The following is a 17584-nucleotide window of genomic DNA, read 5'->3' on the forward strand; positions in this document are numbered from 1 at the left end:
GAATAGCAAAATGTTCCTTGTGTGAGGTTTTGTCCTCTTTAAGTTACACTCTCTTTTTTTTCTTTTTCAAAAAGTTAAATATATGGCTGCCAAGTGAGTTAATGAAAAACCCTTTGGTAGTTAACTCATTTAGCATAGCAGCTATGAAATAAAGTATGTGGCACAAGGCCAAAGCATAAAGGACTCTTCTTTGAACCTACTCAGGTTTCTCTCTAACAAGAAATAGTTCTGACCATCTTCCGAAAGAAGTGGGCAGCTGGCTTCTGTCAGACAAAAGGGCGAATTTAGGCCTTCAATTGTCCATCCTGCCCCTTCACCCAAATACAGATCATGGAAAAACCCAAGAAATCAACCATTTATCCTGGAAAGCACAGAAACCTCATTTGCCCCGAACAATCAATACACTAACAGGCAGTATGTTCCTCATACAAAACCAGAATCAATTATAATATTGATATAACAGGAAACAAATGAAATCGCAAAGCAAAGAATTTGCTAAGCACAAAGCAGGGAAGGATACATTGCAGCTATTCATTTTTAGGGTGCAATCGTATACTTGAGATTTGCCGTAGGAACTGGCAAAGCCATGCTACGCAGGCAGAATGCCAGATGGGCCGTCGCCCTGACAGATATGTAGAGCACTCTGCTGGCAGAGCCGCTCCAGGATTAAAAAGGCCAACATCAGGCAGAGTCATGGGCCACACAGGGAAGAACTACAGACATCATATCCTACAATCCTTCGGTCCACAGGCACATCCCCATCAGTAGCACAATATTACATCAGTGCTCAGCCTATCACAAAGAATCCACACAAACAGCTGAGATATCAGTGGAAGGGGGGGATTTAAGCCACCCCTGCATGGACAATCACTCCAGTCACATCCTCATGGCAAAGCATAGGACCCATTCATAGCACACCACCATCAGTAAATAAACCCCACACAGAGACATCCTAAGTCAGCTGATAGGGTGCATAGAGTTGTGTACCACTCTGATCCAATGTTAGAAACTCGGGAATATAAGCTAGGTGCCAAATGGCTCCTTAAACCAGAGTTACAGTTGCCAAAATGGAATGAAATGTGTTCCAGTTGTGCAGATAACACCCCACAAATAAAATTCTAAAGGATGCACTGTTAGTGTGTGAAAACAGGCAAGATCCAAGGATCCCCAGATAGTGGAGACATCAGGCACCATCCTGGCGCCCGCACATCTTCACTTGGTTGCAAGTGACCAATAGCCAGGTTCAAAACATGCCTGGCGAATTTTGAATGCTGCTCTGATCTCATGCTGTGCCCGTTTACAGAGCTCACAAGGGAGAACTCTGCTGATGGAAAAGATTCCCCCCCATGACAAAAGGAGCAGTTTGCACAAAACAGACAGACCTCACAACGCACATGAGATCTTTCAGCCCACTGCCTAGAACCCTAGCAGGTAACTCACCATAGGGGTCCAAATTCCTATCACCAAATCCCACTCCACCCCACCAACGACTAAGGAAATAAAGGGGGGAACACATCCTGTAATGTATGCCTGCTTCAAGTGTCTCCCTCCACCACATCCCCTTTGCTATGTGTGACTACATCCGTCTTGTCTAAACTGTACAGCTTTATTTATAGCAGCCACACTGCCTGCTGCCTTTTACATGATGTTCTCTTGCCTCCCAACAAGGCTACCTGTTGGCAAAGGCCAGGCACTCCACCGCAACTATGGCCACTGCTGGTGAGACACTCAGGTACACTTTTGCCTTACAAGATCACAACCTGCATGCATGGAGTAGGACAGGAAATGAGCACCACACATATGGGAGCCCACAAGAGGGAGGGCAGGAAGGCTGGGGAAGGAGCATGGGATGAGCACTCAGGTAGCACCAGTCACTGCTCTCTCTCACCTGCTCACAGGCACCCACTGTGCATCCCTCTACAGAGATTATGCTGGAGACCTGTTGGCTACTGCTTGATATTCTCTCTTCTCTTATTTTTTAAAAAATCATTTTATTGGTTTTTAGGTAAACATACACAGAACAAATAAGTAACAGTAAAAAACTGAATACAATATTTGTCTTTCCCTTGATCGCCACAGCTACAGGATCCACCCCACTCCCCATTTTGCACTCATCATGATCAAAATCCACTCCATAACCTGCAACAGTGACCAGCATGCTCTCAGGGGTTCCTCGTTCTTGACTTGCAGAAAAGCTCTATTTCAGACAGATGCAACAGGTGAATATGTCCTTAATATGGAGCTACTACCCTCATGTCTGTGTCAAGCCACTGTACAATCCCTGCTGGAGTGGCTAGTTAGACACACACACACACTGTACTTTCCTTCCAGAATTACCTCCATCCTGGATGCTGTTCAATAAGACTTTGACATCATCATACATGTTATTCCTTTGGGCTGTATCCAATACTAGTCTAACTCAGAGTAGACCCATTCAAATGAATACACAGACTTACATTGTTCCATTGATTTCAGTGGGTCTACTCTGGGTAGGACCTAGCTGAATACAACCCTTTCCCTCTAGGTCTAGGCGTAGCCAGGATTTTTGTTGGGGGGGGGTCAGGACTTTTGGGGGGCAGAACCGACGTGATTGGTCAGTTAGTTAAGTATTTCTACTGCTTTGCTTGATCTAGGGGGTTCAGCTACCCCCCTGCCCCCCTTCGCTATGCCCATGGATTTTTCCCTAACCCCCTAGAAAAATCTGACTCAGGGTGGTTCTCTAAAGGAGACAAAGAGCTTATGGGCTCTGGCAGTGGCCTCCCCCCCCCACTGCCTGGACCCCAAGGGCCAAACCTCTCAAGGTATGCAAGTGGGATGGGCATTGCTGCCATGGTGGGCGTAGGGGGAGTATCTTGCAGATCCACAGCCTAACATAATTGAAGCATAGTATAGGATTGCTCCTTCCATGAATGTGCTCATTGTGTGGTGTGGCATTCACAAAGTATGCTGCCTAACAGTCATGCTGTTGTGCCATGATGGTTAAATCTGACATTTGCTAAAGCGAAATTTTACATTTAAATTATTTCTGAGCATTAAAAAAAAACACACCACTTGGTGCAGAAAGAATCGAGAGGGCACTGCCTGTTTCATTATTATTATTTGGCTACACAGCTGTCTGCTTTGAAAACCATGAAGAAATCAAACAAACACACACCCATTATGTTACAGAGGTGGTGTGAATCTGCAGTACCTTAAAGGCCAAAGAACAACAAAACCGTCTTTAACAGCAATGGGCTTTTAAAGTGATATAAATAATCATTTTCGGATTGGAAATGGGTGGAATTTCTGGATGCACTCCACCTTTTTCTCCCTTCAGATAAGCCAGTCTGCCACATTGTTCAAATACACCCATAGATCATTTTATACTTCCTTGACTTCAGCAGGTCTCAACTTGATACTTAAAACCAGCTCCTTAACGATAACTCTCTATTCACTATTCGAGTTTCTGGTCCCAAGGACTGGATTTTAGTTCACAGCAGATGGGCGGGGGTGGTGGGGGAGGGAAAGTATTAATTTACCTATCTCAATACTGACGTATATCCCAACAAAGACAGATGCACGTACAGAGAGAGAGAGGGAGAGAGAGAGAAACGCAAGGGCACAGCACCGCTTTCCCGAGCCTGTAATGTGGAGTTGCAATGCAAAGGCAGTAAGGAGGGCTGGAGCTGCTGATTGGACGGTGGGTCTGCCAATCTTTGCAGGAGGGCAGAGTCAAGCGAAGCAGAGCTACTTTGCATCGGTGTTTCCCATTCTTCTTTGCCACTGTGTGTCACATTGTGTGAACCCCTCCCCCCACCTCTCCCAAAAATAACACCCCACTGTTTAGGAAGCAACAAACATCCCTATCCATGGAGGAGTTGGTCTCCTTCACCATAAACACTGGAGATGGAAAATATTAATGCATCACCTCAGTAGAGAAAGGGAAAAACGAGAGTTGGAGTCTGTAACACACTATTTGCTGTAAAGCAGAGAGAAAAGGGAGGAGGAGGAGGAGGAGGAAGGGACCCAGAGGTGAGGTGAGAGGAGTTGTGTCACTCCATTGAAAGAGGCTTTGACCTTACATTGATCTCCTAAAGTCTCTGAATCCATTAATATTATTACCGTTACCATTATGAATTTTATTCTTGCAGGTCAGTCAGCTGGATTATAACAGCACCCCCAACTCTTGTCTAATTTGCGAACTCATTAGTCTAATTTCATTATTTAATCATGCGCCAACCAATCGAGCTTCCTTAAGAAAGGACTGACCTATTTTTGGCTGGAGATAAACGATCATGTTAACAGATGTTAATCTTGTAATCTGTTTTCCTGTAAGCACTTCGCATGCCCGCTTTTTAGACATTAACAACAAGAACAACAACATACACACACACACATTAGAAAAGGGACGAATTGACGTCACTGTTCAATACTCCGGTGGTTTCTTTTTTTAATAGAATTGGGGAGGGGGGGAGACAGAAAGAGAGAATTCGCCCCCTATGCTTTCAAAGACATGAAATCTTTTCCCACTTTATAAATGCTGATTTGTTCTGCCTCAACTCCCACGGGCTTTTATTTGCATTTCAAATTCCACAGGTTACACAGATCGCTTTTTACACACACACACACACACACACACACACACAATGTAAACCAACAATAAGGCACTGAATGGGGATTGAGAGAGTGGGGGCAGGGGGCTACATCTGGATTAGATAAAGACCATGCATTAATAGATCTCCAGAAACGGTCTAGAAACAACAACAAATATCCTTCTACATCTAGATTCCAAAAGCTGAGGGGGAGGGGCTGCCTGAATTTGCAAGATCTTAGATCCACCCAATACATATTTTCCAGAGCGTCCTGGTCTACTGCTGGGAGTTTTTCAGCGCTTCTGGAGCAAGATCTTTGCCGCGGGGAAGTGGGCAGCATTTTCTAGAGCGCTGCAGCTGCAGAGGGCAAGCGACCCGAAAGCCAGAGCACAAAATTGGGACCATCTCCCTGTCACCTTAACCTGGATGAAAAACGCCTCCTGTTCCCTGAGACTTCTTGCAGCTCAACTCCGACCCCTCTAAAGTTTCCTCAACTTGTCGAAACAGCTTGATTCAAATGACGGTTGCAAGTATTATGCTAATTCTGGGTGGAGATGGGAGGGGCAGAGGAGGAGGAGGAGGAGGAGGAGGAAGAGGAGGGTTTCATAGGACAAAATGTCTGCATTATTTCTCTTCTCTGCACCCCCCCACCACCAGTCCTCTCATCTCTCTCCCCCCACCCTTCCCAGTATATCCAATGGGCAGGACTCATCTCCGGGATTGCCCTCCAAGGACTCCCTTCCTCTCCACCTAATTTACAGTCCTCAACTTTCCAGGATAAACTATTCCTTTTAATTCAGCTGATGGGAGAGGATCAGGAGGGGTTGGGGGGTGGGTGGAAGAGAGAGAAGTGGCGAGGGAAAGAGGACACACACACACACCCTAAGCAATAAATCAATCCAATCTGCAAATACCCTTAATAATGTAAGTGGCTCGCTCCCAAGCTGGAGAAGCATCGCCTCCCTCCCGCAGCCCGCAAACATTTCATTTTTAAAAAAGACAGGCAGATTTCTTTCTTGCATGCGAGATCTCCTCCCCACCCCACTCTGTACAAAGTCCAAATGTTCACAGTTTGAAGAAATAACATATAGCGACAATCCATTCAGCCCCAGCAAAAAAAAAAACAAAACCATCTTTCTCCTCCTCCTCCTCCTCCCTCTCCCTCCCCCCCACCCCGCCACCCCTTTCAAAGAGCCCAAAGTTATCGTTTCTGTAAAAAGTCCCTTCAATTACCGAGCGAGATTAACTATTAATTGGAAACGCGAAGTTTTTCCCACGGGCGTATTAAGAATATTCTCATCTCTCTCCTGCTCTTCCCCCCCTCTTTCTGATCCCCTCCCATCTTCTTCCTAAGCACTTAAGAAAGAAAAAGAAAGAAAAAAAGGAGGAGGGAGGAAGTGGAGAGAAAAGAATGGCTTAACAATCTCTTCCCGATCCCCTTACCTTCTTGCAGTTGAGGTGAAGCGATTTGGAGAAGGACACAGACAAACAAGAAACCTGAAGGTGAAACCATGCGCTGAAGGCAATAAGGAAAGAACTGCACATGATTCACTGCGCCAGCTCCACTCCGGCGAGCAGCGAGGGGGGCGTCTCTACACCCCTCGGTGCCAAGCCCTGGGCAAGGGGTCCTCCGGCTTCAAACTTTCCACCGCCCTTTAGCCCATCTGGGAATCCCTTGAGGGCTCTGGGATGGAGGGCGACGGGAGGAATCCCCCTCTCCTTTTCCTGGTCTTTTACCTCGCAGCGTATAGGTTGACGTCTTCCCCCAGCCGGGCGAATGGTCTGTTCTATATTAAATGCACACACTGTCTACTATTGTCTCATCAGCACAAAGTTCTTGTATTATGCGGGGAAAGTCTAGATAGCCAAAAGCGAGTCACATAAAAAACAATTATTCCACTAACAGGACTGATTCATTAGCAGATCTGTTATTCATCTCTGCTTCAGCCAAATGACTACATAGATGGGGATTACAGGAAACTATATATTCACACTGCAATTTTGTATAATTTCGACTCTCTCGCGATAGATATCATGCTGCTGGTATCTCAACTTTGAAATAAAAACATTATTGCATATTGTATATTCTTCTTGTTAAATTGTTGCTGTTGTTATTGTTTAATTCAGAGAGGTCTGCTACAGACAACTTCTACATGAAATCTTGGTTTGACATTTGCAGCGTGTGACTTTTCTGGGTGCATTAATTTCATCACAGGTACATGCTGTACTAGAATACCCACACACAAATTATATATGTACAGTAATCTCATGTGGCAATGTACTGGAAGCTGAAAGAGAAAGCTATGCACACATGCTCGCTCCTTCTTAAAGGTATACATTGTTTAGTGTCAGAATGAGACATTTATCAGCTATGAACTCAGTTTGCATCACAGCTTTTTAAATAAACACGATTGTATCATTGGGTGTTGTCCAAAACATATCAGTCACAGTGTGCATATACAGGACCAATACGTGTGTGCTTGTATCATGTGACCGTAGTCAACATTGAAATCAATGGACATGATTCATTTAAAATAATGACTCACTTAAGTCCATTGATCTCAATGGGTCTACTCTGAGTATGCCTCGGTTGACTACTATCCAATATGTTTGGCAATGGAATTCCCTAAACAAACATGTTACCCATTGAGAGGAGTCATAATATCTGAAGTGGCTTACTCCTGCTCCCCCCCTTCTTTTAAACAAGAGGCTGTAAGAAGAAGACAATACTGCTAACTAACAGTGGAAAGAGTTGGAACTTCTCAAAACAAATCCATTTGCCATATACCTTTAAAAATAAATAAATAGATAAGCTCTAAGGTTTATCTCATATTTTCCAGGATGCTTTCTAAAGCTCACCGCAATTGCCCAAACATGCAGCTGATATATGTTGAGTCTGAGGTGGGGAGCCTCAAATTAATTGGCTGAATTGTGGTCCTAGGTGCTGGATGTGTTGAGGGTAAGAATGGAGCTTTGTTTTAATCTTTGTCTAGTACTGTAGTGTGTGATAACTGGCAAAGGCAAAATTTTTGAGGAGTGTTGATTCGATCTTTCCATTTTCCTTCCATTGCATACTCACCCTCCTCCCCCCTCCTCCCTGCCCAACCATGATTACTAAGCACTTAAAAGGAACATGCTGTCCAAATCTCTTCAGTGTGGTTCTTTGCAAGCCAGACAATCAAGGATGCCTCTGCTTCAGTTTAAACAGTTACCTAGTGCTGTGGTATTTGGTGCACATAACTGTTGGAAGCCTCTGCATAAGCCCTCTCCAGCTTCTTCCCATTTGCGACAGAATCTACTCCGGCAGCAAGCAGAGTCGCTGGGGGAGGGGCGTGCATGCACGCTGTCTGTGGCAAATTGAACTCATAAATATAAATACTTAGAGTCAGGGAACACTTGGAGATCAAAAAAAGGGGAGAAGATAATGGAGGGAAAGTTTGTAATGAAGAACACACAAAAACATAACTATGTATGCTGTGTACAATTGATGATCTGTGCTAATTTGAATAGCAAACATGTTAAAGGTCATTGACAATTGTTGCTGGTTTCAGCATGAATGCCTGAGTGAGATACGTTTTGGGGCATTCTCGATTCATTCCATACCACAGACTCATACTTCAGTGTATACATAGCCCCTTCCAGTGATTTTTGACAGCAGCTTGAGACTGGTATATCATATCAATATTTTATTTTCCTTTAAAAAGAAAAAAGAGTTAATCTGTACTCAAAAGGTTGCGTTTTGCATTTTCATCATTCTTGCATGTCCTTTTCAAAACACAGACTACAGCAGTTTATTCTCTTCGTCATATGCACACTTCAGTAATTTCTGCTTTGTACCAGGTGAAAATCAGGAATACGATTTCACTCTATAAAATCCTATACAAGCGACAATGTGCTGTGCAAATTTTCTAACCATTATAGTGCACACAATAGAAGAGCATTTATTGGTGCAGACTTTTAAAGCATCCATTGTAAGCCAGCTTTGCTAGGCAGCATTTAAAGCTATAATATGAGGCTAACAATTTTCCAAGTGGGGAAAAGTGACAAGTTACTGGAGTGAAAGTTGGACAGGATGCCTAAACTTCTCCACGTTGCAAGAATGTCATGACCCATCTCTTTCATTTGTGAGCCGTGTTGTGTCAAGCACTAATTACTTTAGACGCTGTCTTCACAAAAAGCGGGAACAGCTCGACAGCATAAGCCATGATGGCTCAACAACATGGCTGGCATTGATGCAAATGTCAGGTGAATGTTTGGAGTTAAGCTTACTATGCCATTATGTGGTCCTTCAAAAATGCTTTTCACAGAGCTCATCCTTATGCGGTAAAAGGAATAAACATCTTAGAAAGGGCTGCCTAGTTGGGCCTTAAATTTTGTAGAGAGGTGAACAGGGTTTGTGATCAAATAAAACTGAGAAAGAGAAACACATTTTAATTAAATTGCCACTAAGGTGGCTGCCCTCTTATATACTCTTCTTTGACAGTAAATTCCATTGAAATCATCAGGATTTACTTCTGCATAGTGTTAGAATCTCACTGTAAGCTGTTTTCTGCAGAGTAGCAGAGAGCTAGTTGATCCAAATAATTTCAATCTATAGCTGTTCATCATCGTCATCTTCCAATGTATTGTACTGTTTCTTGGTTCAGAGAATAATATTATGATAGGAATAATATTGTGTTACATGATAACAAAGAAATAAATGATAAACATCCCAGTTTCCGATTTGATCAATCTCTTTTAAAGGTGCTTTGTTTTCTATTCTGTGTCTCAGTGAAATCTTACAGAAGTACTCCAATTTGAAATTATTTTGTTAAATTACAATACAATACTGTATAAGAATGTCAGGGATATTAATAGTTCAATACATATTTTGCTATTTATAGTTTGCTATGTGTAATAATTCTGTCTAATGGAGTACAAGGAACAGGAAAACATTTATTTACTTTTGCCAGAGTCAAATAAATTATTTGCTCAGCATTTGGAAGGAGGCTTTCTCAAGCTCAGGAAAATGGCATTTTGATGAGACTCTGTGCTGTATCACTCATTCTTAAGACTGATTGGTGGAAGTTTAGATAAGAAAAGGTCCTGAGAAGCACTAGGGGTAGGAAGGAAAGGCCACATGAAACATTTCCAAAGGCTGGGAAACAAACTGTAATTTCACCCATGGCACATGTGTGTTCCATGAAGCATATCTAGAACATGAATCTGTTTTAGTTTCCATGCTAGGTAACAGGATGTTAGTTAATACTGAAAAATTTCATCCCTTCCCCCGCCCCGAGGAAGAATTTGAATATAGACATAAGTACAGCTAAACAAGCCTTTGAAGCACAATACTTACTCCCAAGTAAGTGTGCATAAGATTGCAACTGCAACTTTGCAGAGAGCAAATATCTTCAGAAATGTCCATTTTTTAATAAATGTAATCTTTGTATATTTTCTTTCCCATTGGTATATACTTATTATTACTACTTTATTTCACTCTTCCCCATTCTGGGACTGAAATACTCCATTCAAAATACTTAGAAATGGATAAAAATAGCATCTGCAGTTTACAGCTATAAAACACAGACAACACCACTGTCACATGCAAAGTTTAATTGCCACAAGAATGGTGGTTTTGATACAACCTACACATGCGAATTCCAGTCCGTTTGTGCATAAAGCTGGCTAAAAGTCTGCTCAAGAAGTAATGCTCACAGCTGTCAGCAAGATGAATTTTACTCTGCTACAAAGAAGCCTCTTACTCAACACTGTCTGTGCCACAAAAATCTGAACATTCTTTTGTAGCTATGAGGTGCCAGAACTATTCTAAAGTGAGCATAAGGGCAATCCCTTCATTTTTGTCCAGCATCGTTTTACATACTGATGTTCCATGCGACTACAAGCTCTAGGGTCAAGCTGTTGTGCCTTGTCAAGCATAAATCCAGCCAATGCGAAACAATGCCTTTTCTTTCCATTGGGGGAAAATATGAAGTACGTTTTTAACCTTGTTAGATTTCCAGCCTGTTATGCAACTCTTGCTTCTGGCAACAAGATAGTATTTCAGGAGTTTATAAAGAGCCTTATATCCTGGTAGTGTTTCCATTAGCTAGGATGTCTTACTGCCTTAAAGAGAATTTGCAGAAGAGGAGGACTCTGGCATGCTGTTATTATTGAGATGGGGCTAAATTTTGCCTGATAGCAGGAATAATCAAGTGAATGTAGACATAATGAATACTTCATTTCCCTTTCAAATGCTTCACTGCTTAAATTGTCTCTCATACACCTTTCCTTTCTGGCCAAGTTGATGGTTATTTTAACAAAGTTCCTGAAGGATGCTTTAATATAACTTTAATATAAGGAGTTTTCCTGTAACTTCTTTCTCCTTTCCTCTTTCAGTTTTTAAAAACTGTTCAGTTGTGATTTCCTTTATTTATATATTATACATTTTATTTTTTTTGCAAATATTTCTCTCCTCCAAACATAAAACAATCAAGGTGGTGAACATCGTAAAATCAACAATAACATCACACTAATAAAAACAACTACTGACAACAAATGAACGAATTATCCCTCAGGAAAGCCTGAGTAGGCAAATGTAGGCACCTAAATTCCAATTCAGTAGGTGCCTGTCTGTTACTAGGAGTGCTTTCCAGAGGGCAGGTGCCACAGCACTCAAAGTCCTGTTTTGTTTTGTTTTTATAGATAAAAAGTGAACCATGACTCTGTAGCACAGCTGAGAAGTGTCTCTCCTGAGGAACACAGCAACCAGGCCAGTGTATATAAGGTAATGCAGTCCTGAAGATGAAGTCCTGAAGGCAATGGCCGATTTGTGCAGGGGTTACATTCCCAAATCCTGTGTGTGTCGGCGGAGTGCGCATAAGTCAGCTGTGCCCCGTTCCTTTTAATGCAACTTTCTGAGGGGCGTGTGCCAGTGGTGGGCAGGGCCAAGGGTCAACAGAAATCCAGAGGGCTGCATTCAGCTCTCAAGTCTGAGGTCCCCTGCTACTGTGCTAGGAGATGGTTTAAATTTAAGTGCATCATAAAATGTGGGGGACACAGACAGAGAGAAACACAAGGGCATTTTTCTCTGCACTTGGTTAAACGTAAAACCAAAAGGCTATTTCATGAAGGGAATTCCACTGGTGGCCTTGCATTCATGAAAGTGCTTTTGATCCACTGGATGCCTCTGCCAGCAGAAGGGGAGAGGAGATGCTTCACCAATTCCGCCTTTCCATGCTGCTCTGAAGGATTCTGCAACACTCTGGAGCTGATTTTCTGGAGGAGATAATATACAAATGCATAAATGTCTGCCCTGTCCTTCATGTTAGCAGAGATGTCCACTGGATCCAAAGCCCTTCCATGATGAATCTACCCAATAATCCAAGAGTCCTATTATACAATAGAAAAAAACGAATGGTTATAGAATAAATATTGCTTTATAAAAATCATTACATATGGAAGTTAAAAAAAAGGTTCTGTAGAAGTCAAACATTCTTAGCCATCTGCGCTTTTATATACTATATCATGGATTCACAGCGGGTAGAAAACCTATGAAACCTGTTCTTAATTTCAGCCTCAGCTGAAAGAATCTCAGCAGCAGCTGGTTTCAAAACAATTCCTATAGAATGCCACATATGTGGTCGATCATACCCTTAGCAATAAGAATGAAGCCGCCAAATAGAATGATTTTTAAAGAGAGACAAATTCAATAAAGAGTTCTACCCTGAAACATATCCTAACTTTCTCATGGCACATTTTGGCCAACTGTTTATTTTCCTTTCACATCGACGGTTAACTGTTGAACTGTAATATACTAATTGCTTGGCAGCCTGAGATTGGACCATGGATGCACTTTACGCAAGGTTCACTGTACAAAAAAAGACAAATAAATGTTCAATGCGATGTTTTTGCAATGTCAAGAGTGAGCTTAAAAACAGGGCCCTCCTCCAGCACAACTGCTGCGCTAGGTTGGAATAATTCTGCACACCCTCCTTTGAAGTCGCCTTATACTGAGTCTGATGCTGGCCCAATATTGTCTACTCAAGTGCTTCTGCACTCTACATTGAAAGTAGTACAGTGGTACCTCGGGTTAAGAACTTAATTTGTTCTGGAGGTCCGTTCTTAACCTGAAACTGTTCTTAACCTGAAGTACCACTTTAGCTAATGGGGCCTCCTGCTGCCACCGCCCGATTTCTGTTCTCATCCTGAAGCAAAGTTCTTAACCAGAGGTACTATTTCTGGGTTAGCGGAGTCTGTAACCTGAAGCGTCTGTAACCTGAAGCGTCTGTAACCTGAGGTACCACTGTATCATGCCACTGTGTGGCCATGCCTTCCCCTCATAGAGCTACAGTTCCCAGAGTTCCCCAGGAAGAGGGAAAGATTGTTAAACCACTTTGGGAACTGTAGCTCTGTGAGGAGTATAGGGGCCTCCCAACAGGGCTCAGCTCTCTTAAACTACAGTTTCCAGAATTCTTTGCGGAAAGCAGTTCCTGTTTAAAATGGTATGAGACCGCTTTAAATACATAGTGGAGACGGGGCCCAATTGGCAGTGGGTTCACTGGGATTTCTATTGCATTTGTTGTTTAGTCGTTTAGTCGTGTCCAACTCTTCGTGACCCCATGGACCAGAGCACGCCAGGCACTCCTGTCTTCCACTGCCTCCCACAGTTTGGTCAAACTCATGCTGGTAGCTTTGAGAACACTGTCCAACCATCTCGTCCTCTGTCACCCCCTTCTCCTTGTGCCCTCCATCTTTCCCAACATCAGGGTCTTTTCCAGGGAGTCTTCTCTTCTCATGAAGTGGCCAAAGTATTGGAGCCTCAGCTTCAGGATCTGTCCTTCCAGTGAGCACTCAGGGCTGATTTCCTTAAGAATGGATATGTTTGATCTTATTGGAGTCCATGGGACTCTCAAGAGTCTCCTCCAGCACCATCTGTTGCATACTACCAGACTATTTAGCTGGAGATGCCAGGGATTTAACATGGGGCAGTTTACATTCAAAGCATTTGCTGAAAAACAGCTGAGCTACGGCACTTCCCTGACCATTCTGAGCATGTTTAACAATTGCAAAGCCTCCAAGGGAAATGCCAATTTCTTCCGACCTTGGCACATCTTTCTGCCCTGAACCCCTGGCCTACCTTGCAGCAAGTCAGTATGCCAAGACCAAAGTTCAAAGTCTGGGGGTCAGTCCACACAAGCAAAAGTCCAAGGTCAATCCAAGTAGCCAAGTCTGAAGTCCAGCAGTCAGGATACAGTCCAGAGTCAAACCTGAAGCACAGTCACATAGAGATCCAGGAGCAGCCAAGCCAAGGTCCCTCAACGTGAGCAGTTGAGTAGACCCAGCACCTCAGCTCTGCTTCCTTTTTGCTCTTTGCATGCTGATTTCAGCACCTGGGCTTGGCAAGGTGTGACCCTCACCTGTTCCAAGCCTACTTCAGCTGAGGAATCACATCCCAGAGCTAGCAAGCCTAACCTGTGGGTCCTTACCTGCCTCAGCCCCTAGGGCACCCCTCCTGCTGCTCTCTATGCCTCAGAGCACACTGTATTCATGGAGACAGGGGGTCCTCTGATTCTGGTGATGGATCCTGCTGCTCTGGTTCCTGTGCTCTGACCCCCATCCCCTCGCCATCCTCTGTCACCCTGTGAGTACTTCCTTTCCCACCCCCTGCTTGCTCCGGTGTGTCCCACTCCTGGCTACACCCCTCGCTGGGATACCCTTCCTCCTTGCTGTCCTCCCCGTCATCCTGCCAGTTCATGACACCCTCTCACATTTAAATCCCTGAAAGTCCTTCACCAGAAGAAGGAATCCGCTATCTTCAGTAAGTTTCATCCTCCCCTTGCTCAAATTCTATCCACTGCAAGTTTTGTTCATTGATGTTCCTGGTTTGATACGTTCTAGTCTCAGCTCTAAATAACTGTTAGGCTGTTTATTTAGTGTGTGTGATTTGAAAATAGCCTAGCCTGTTGATTGGCTTCCTGTCGTTTAATATATAACCCATTTGCATCCGGTAGGTTGTTTGCATTCATGGCCAGGGGTTACTACAGCTCTGTGTGTGATTTAGCCAAGGTTCCAGCCCTTTATGCAGATTCCACAACTATTTGGATAAGGATAGAGCACAACTGTATCTTCCCCATTGGGCACAATGTTGGCACGTCGTTCCCAGAGCATAGGCCATGAAGGTGGATTTCTTTGCTGTGTGTGTGTTATTTATCTTTCTGAGATTACTTGGATTAAGATTTAGAGGAAGTATGCTGAATACATTTGTATTATAAATTAGTTGTCATCCCTAGCAATCTCAGTCCATGAATATGTGCATATTTATAGTCGGAAACTGAAACATTTCAAAATCATCCACTTACTCCTTTTGCTTTAAAGTTTAATGCTAAATAGATTGCTGGTTTTCTCTATCAATATTCCTTACACCATCCATGTTTTATAGACATTCCCAGGAAGCTGGAAGCTATTGAGAAGGAGCTGAAACAAATAATTTGTATGACAGTCTGTCAAATATTTGGACCAAGACACTATTATTGTAAATACAGCTCATGATCCCACCCAACAGTAGTGTTCATTTACGTTTAAAAGCCAGTGTGGGTTATTATGGGCTGCTGCAAAATTTGAGAACAGTTTGCTGCTTTCCCCCTGTTAAAACTCCAAAACTAATAAACCTTGAGCATTCTGTAACAAGCAAAGTACTCATATCAACAAAGGCCTTACTTAGAGGCTGCAGAACCTTAAGAAACTTGTGGTGAGAACTCGAAGATATTTTAGTCATACGCCACATATACAGAAGCTGAACATGCTCTTTGGTTTCTCTCTCTCCTAAATTTACAATTTAATCCCCTTTTCTTTCTTTACAGTATGCCTTTCAAACCTGTACAGAAAAGGTGTATTATACTGTGAGTAACTCCACGGGGCAGCTGGCTATTAAAGCACAAAAGTTTTCCCAAAGGGCGGGGGTAGCCCCTGAGAACTTCCTAAGTAACCTCATAAGTCTATAGAAAGTCAGTGATTAACCTGCCTTTCGCTCATGATATCCTTAAGTGTGCTTAAGGATAGTGTGGTGGTTGATATGACTATTGGGAGCAACAGAGGAAGGAGCTACATTCTGGATAGCAAATGGAAGTTGAATAATGAGATATAAGTGGGAGGGGGATGCACTGGATACTTTTGCTGTTATGGATTGTTATTCTTCATTGTGGGGTTTTTTTTGTTTTGTTGGGGGAACCATACACATATAGGCAGTCGCCAAATAAAATATTTTTGCAACCTGTGATGTGATTTCTGTGCACAATGTCGCGCACACACAAGGCAATGGAATAATGGCTTCTTCATTTCAGTGAAGACTTGCTAAAGAAAAAGAGGTTGTGCATAATGAAGTGACCTTTGCTTCAGCTGCTGTCCAAAGCAATCTTCTCCTAGATTAAGATGGACAACTATCACTTGGCAAAGTCAGAGTATACAAAGTATTTTCTCCTTTAGCCCCCTAAATTGAAAGGCATAACCATATGTTAATTCAGGAGGCTCCAGGAAAAATTAACCAGGATATTTTTTTACATAAAAACTCAGGTCCAATATATACATTACTGCCATCTCCCACTCTTGACTCCAACACAGACACACCTTGCAGTCAAGGTTCCAAGGTACAGCCTTAAAGTGGCAATTATGCAGTTCTCCTGGAATGCTCGATTATTTCCAGGCCAACATTAATATTTGAATTTTTTTGTGTGTGTGCTATTGCCATGAAAGCACAAGTGACCTGCATGATTACTGCTATGAAGTGATGCACCAACCATACAGAACCGTGTTGCTCTGTTCATATCAGGAGTTGGGAACTTGTGGTCCTTCAAATGTTGCTGGACTAGTCACTAGATAGAACACCTTTAAACCTTGACCATTGACCAGGCTATCTGAACTTGATAGGAGATGGAGTCCAATAACATATGGAGGGTTTTCCTAAGGAGTCTGAACTATTTAGCATGAATTTCAAAGGGTTGCATTCAGATAGACTTAGACACACAGTTCCAGCTTATGTTAGTCATGACTCAATCTTTATATGGGTTTGAGTGTGAGGGCTCTCACCCAGGGTTGTATTCAATGCCAGTCCTAATCAGAGTAGACCTATTGAAATGAATGAACATATGTTAGTTAGGTTCATTAACAACAATGGGTCTATTCACACACAAACAGCTTTATTGTGGTCCATAGACCCCAAATGTACAGTGCAGCGATGGTCAATGGGTCTACTCTGAATAGGACTAACATGAAATAAACCCCTAGCCTGGATCCAACTGGATTGGTTGTTGTTGCTGCTGCTGCTATTAATAATTGTTGTTTAGTGATTTGTTATGAGGAGTTGTGTTTCTGTTTTAAGCAATCCAATCTCCCCCTCCCCAATTTTAGGTACAGTGGTACCTTGAGTTACAAACACCACAGGTTACAAACTCCATTAACCTGGAAGAGTTACCTCGAGTTGAGAACTTTGCCCCAGGATAAGAACGGAAATCATGTGCCAGCAGTGCAGAGGCAGCAAGAGGCCCCATTAGCTAAGGCACGCCTCTAGTTAAGAACAGTTTCAGGTTAAGAACAGACCTTGGAATGAATTAAGTTCATAACTAGTGGTACCACTGTATTTGATTTTGTTGTAAACTGCCCTGTGGCTTAGGCAAATGGTGCTACACAAATAAACAAAATAGATAATAAACCCAGTGCAATATATTTTCACATCTGGGTGGTTCAGTTCTATGGACTAGTTTGCACTACACAGCAATGCATCCTTTCAAATTAGGATATGTGATCCTACACCTGAAGAACAGCATACGGTAATATCCTTGTGTTCTGCTTCCCAAGAAATGCCTGTTCCTTCCCTTCTTAAAAGAAATGGTGGAGACCAAACATGCAGACAGGGTGCAATTCAAAGGGTCAGCAGAGGCCTTGTTCCTACCTTCTCAGTCCTGAGAGGAATGTTCTGAACGAAAGCAAGTAATGCAATATTGCTTCTCGTTTTAAGCAAATATGTAGCCATTTTAGGA

The 17584-nt window shown here is 42.8% G+C and overlaps 1 protein-coding gene across 2 annotated transcripts in view; it reads right to left on the reverse strand.

Annotated features, from left to right (window-relative positions):
- Positions 1 to 7714, reverse strand: part of ZNF516 (zinc finger protein 516) — a 111142-nt gene extending 103428 nt beyond the window's left edge. The window contains exon 1 of one of the 2 annotated variants that reach the window (XM_053396673.1): positions 7694 to 7714. The gene's annotated coding sequence lies outside the window, so the exon portion shown is untranslated. Of the gene's footprint in view, positions 1 to 6014; positions 6312 to 7693 lie in introns of those variants that run through there. The other variant, XM_053396670.1, reaches the window with a different exon arrangement.
- Between the last annotated feature and the right edge of the window lie 9870 nt (positions 7715 to 17584).

Source organism: Podarcis raffonei, chromosome 7, assembly GCF_027172205.1.
Source record: "Podarcis raffonei isolate rPodRaf1 chromosome 7, rPodRaf1.pri, whole genome shotgun sequence".
NCBI classification, from domain to species: domain Eukaryota; kingdom Metazoa; phylum Chordata; class Lepidosauria; order Squamata; family Lacertidae; genus Podarcis; species Podarcis raffonei.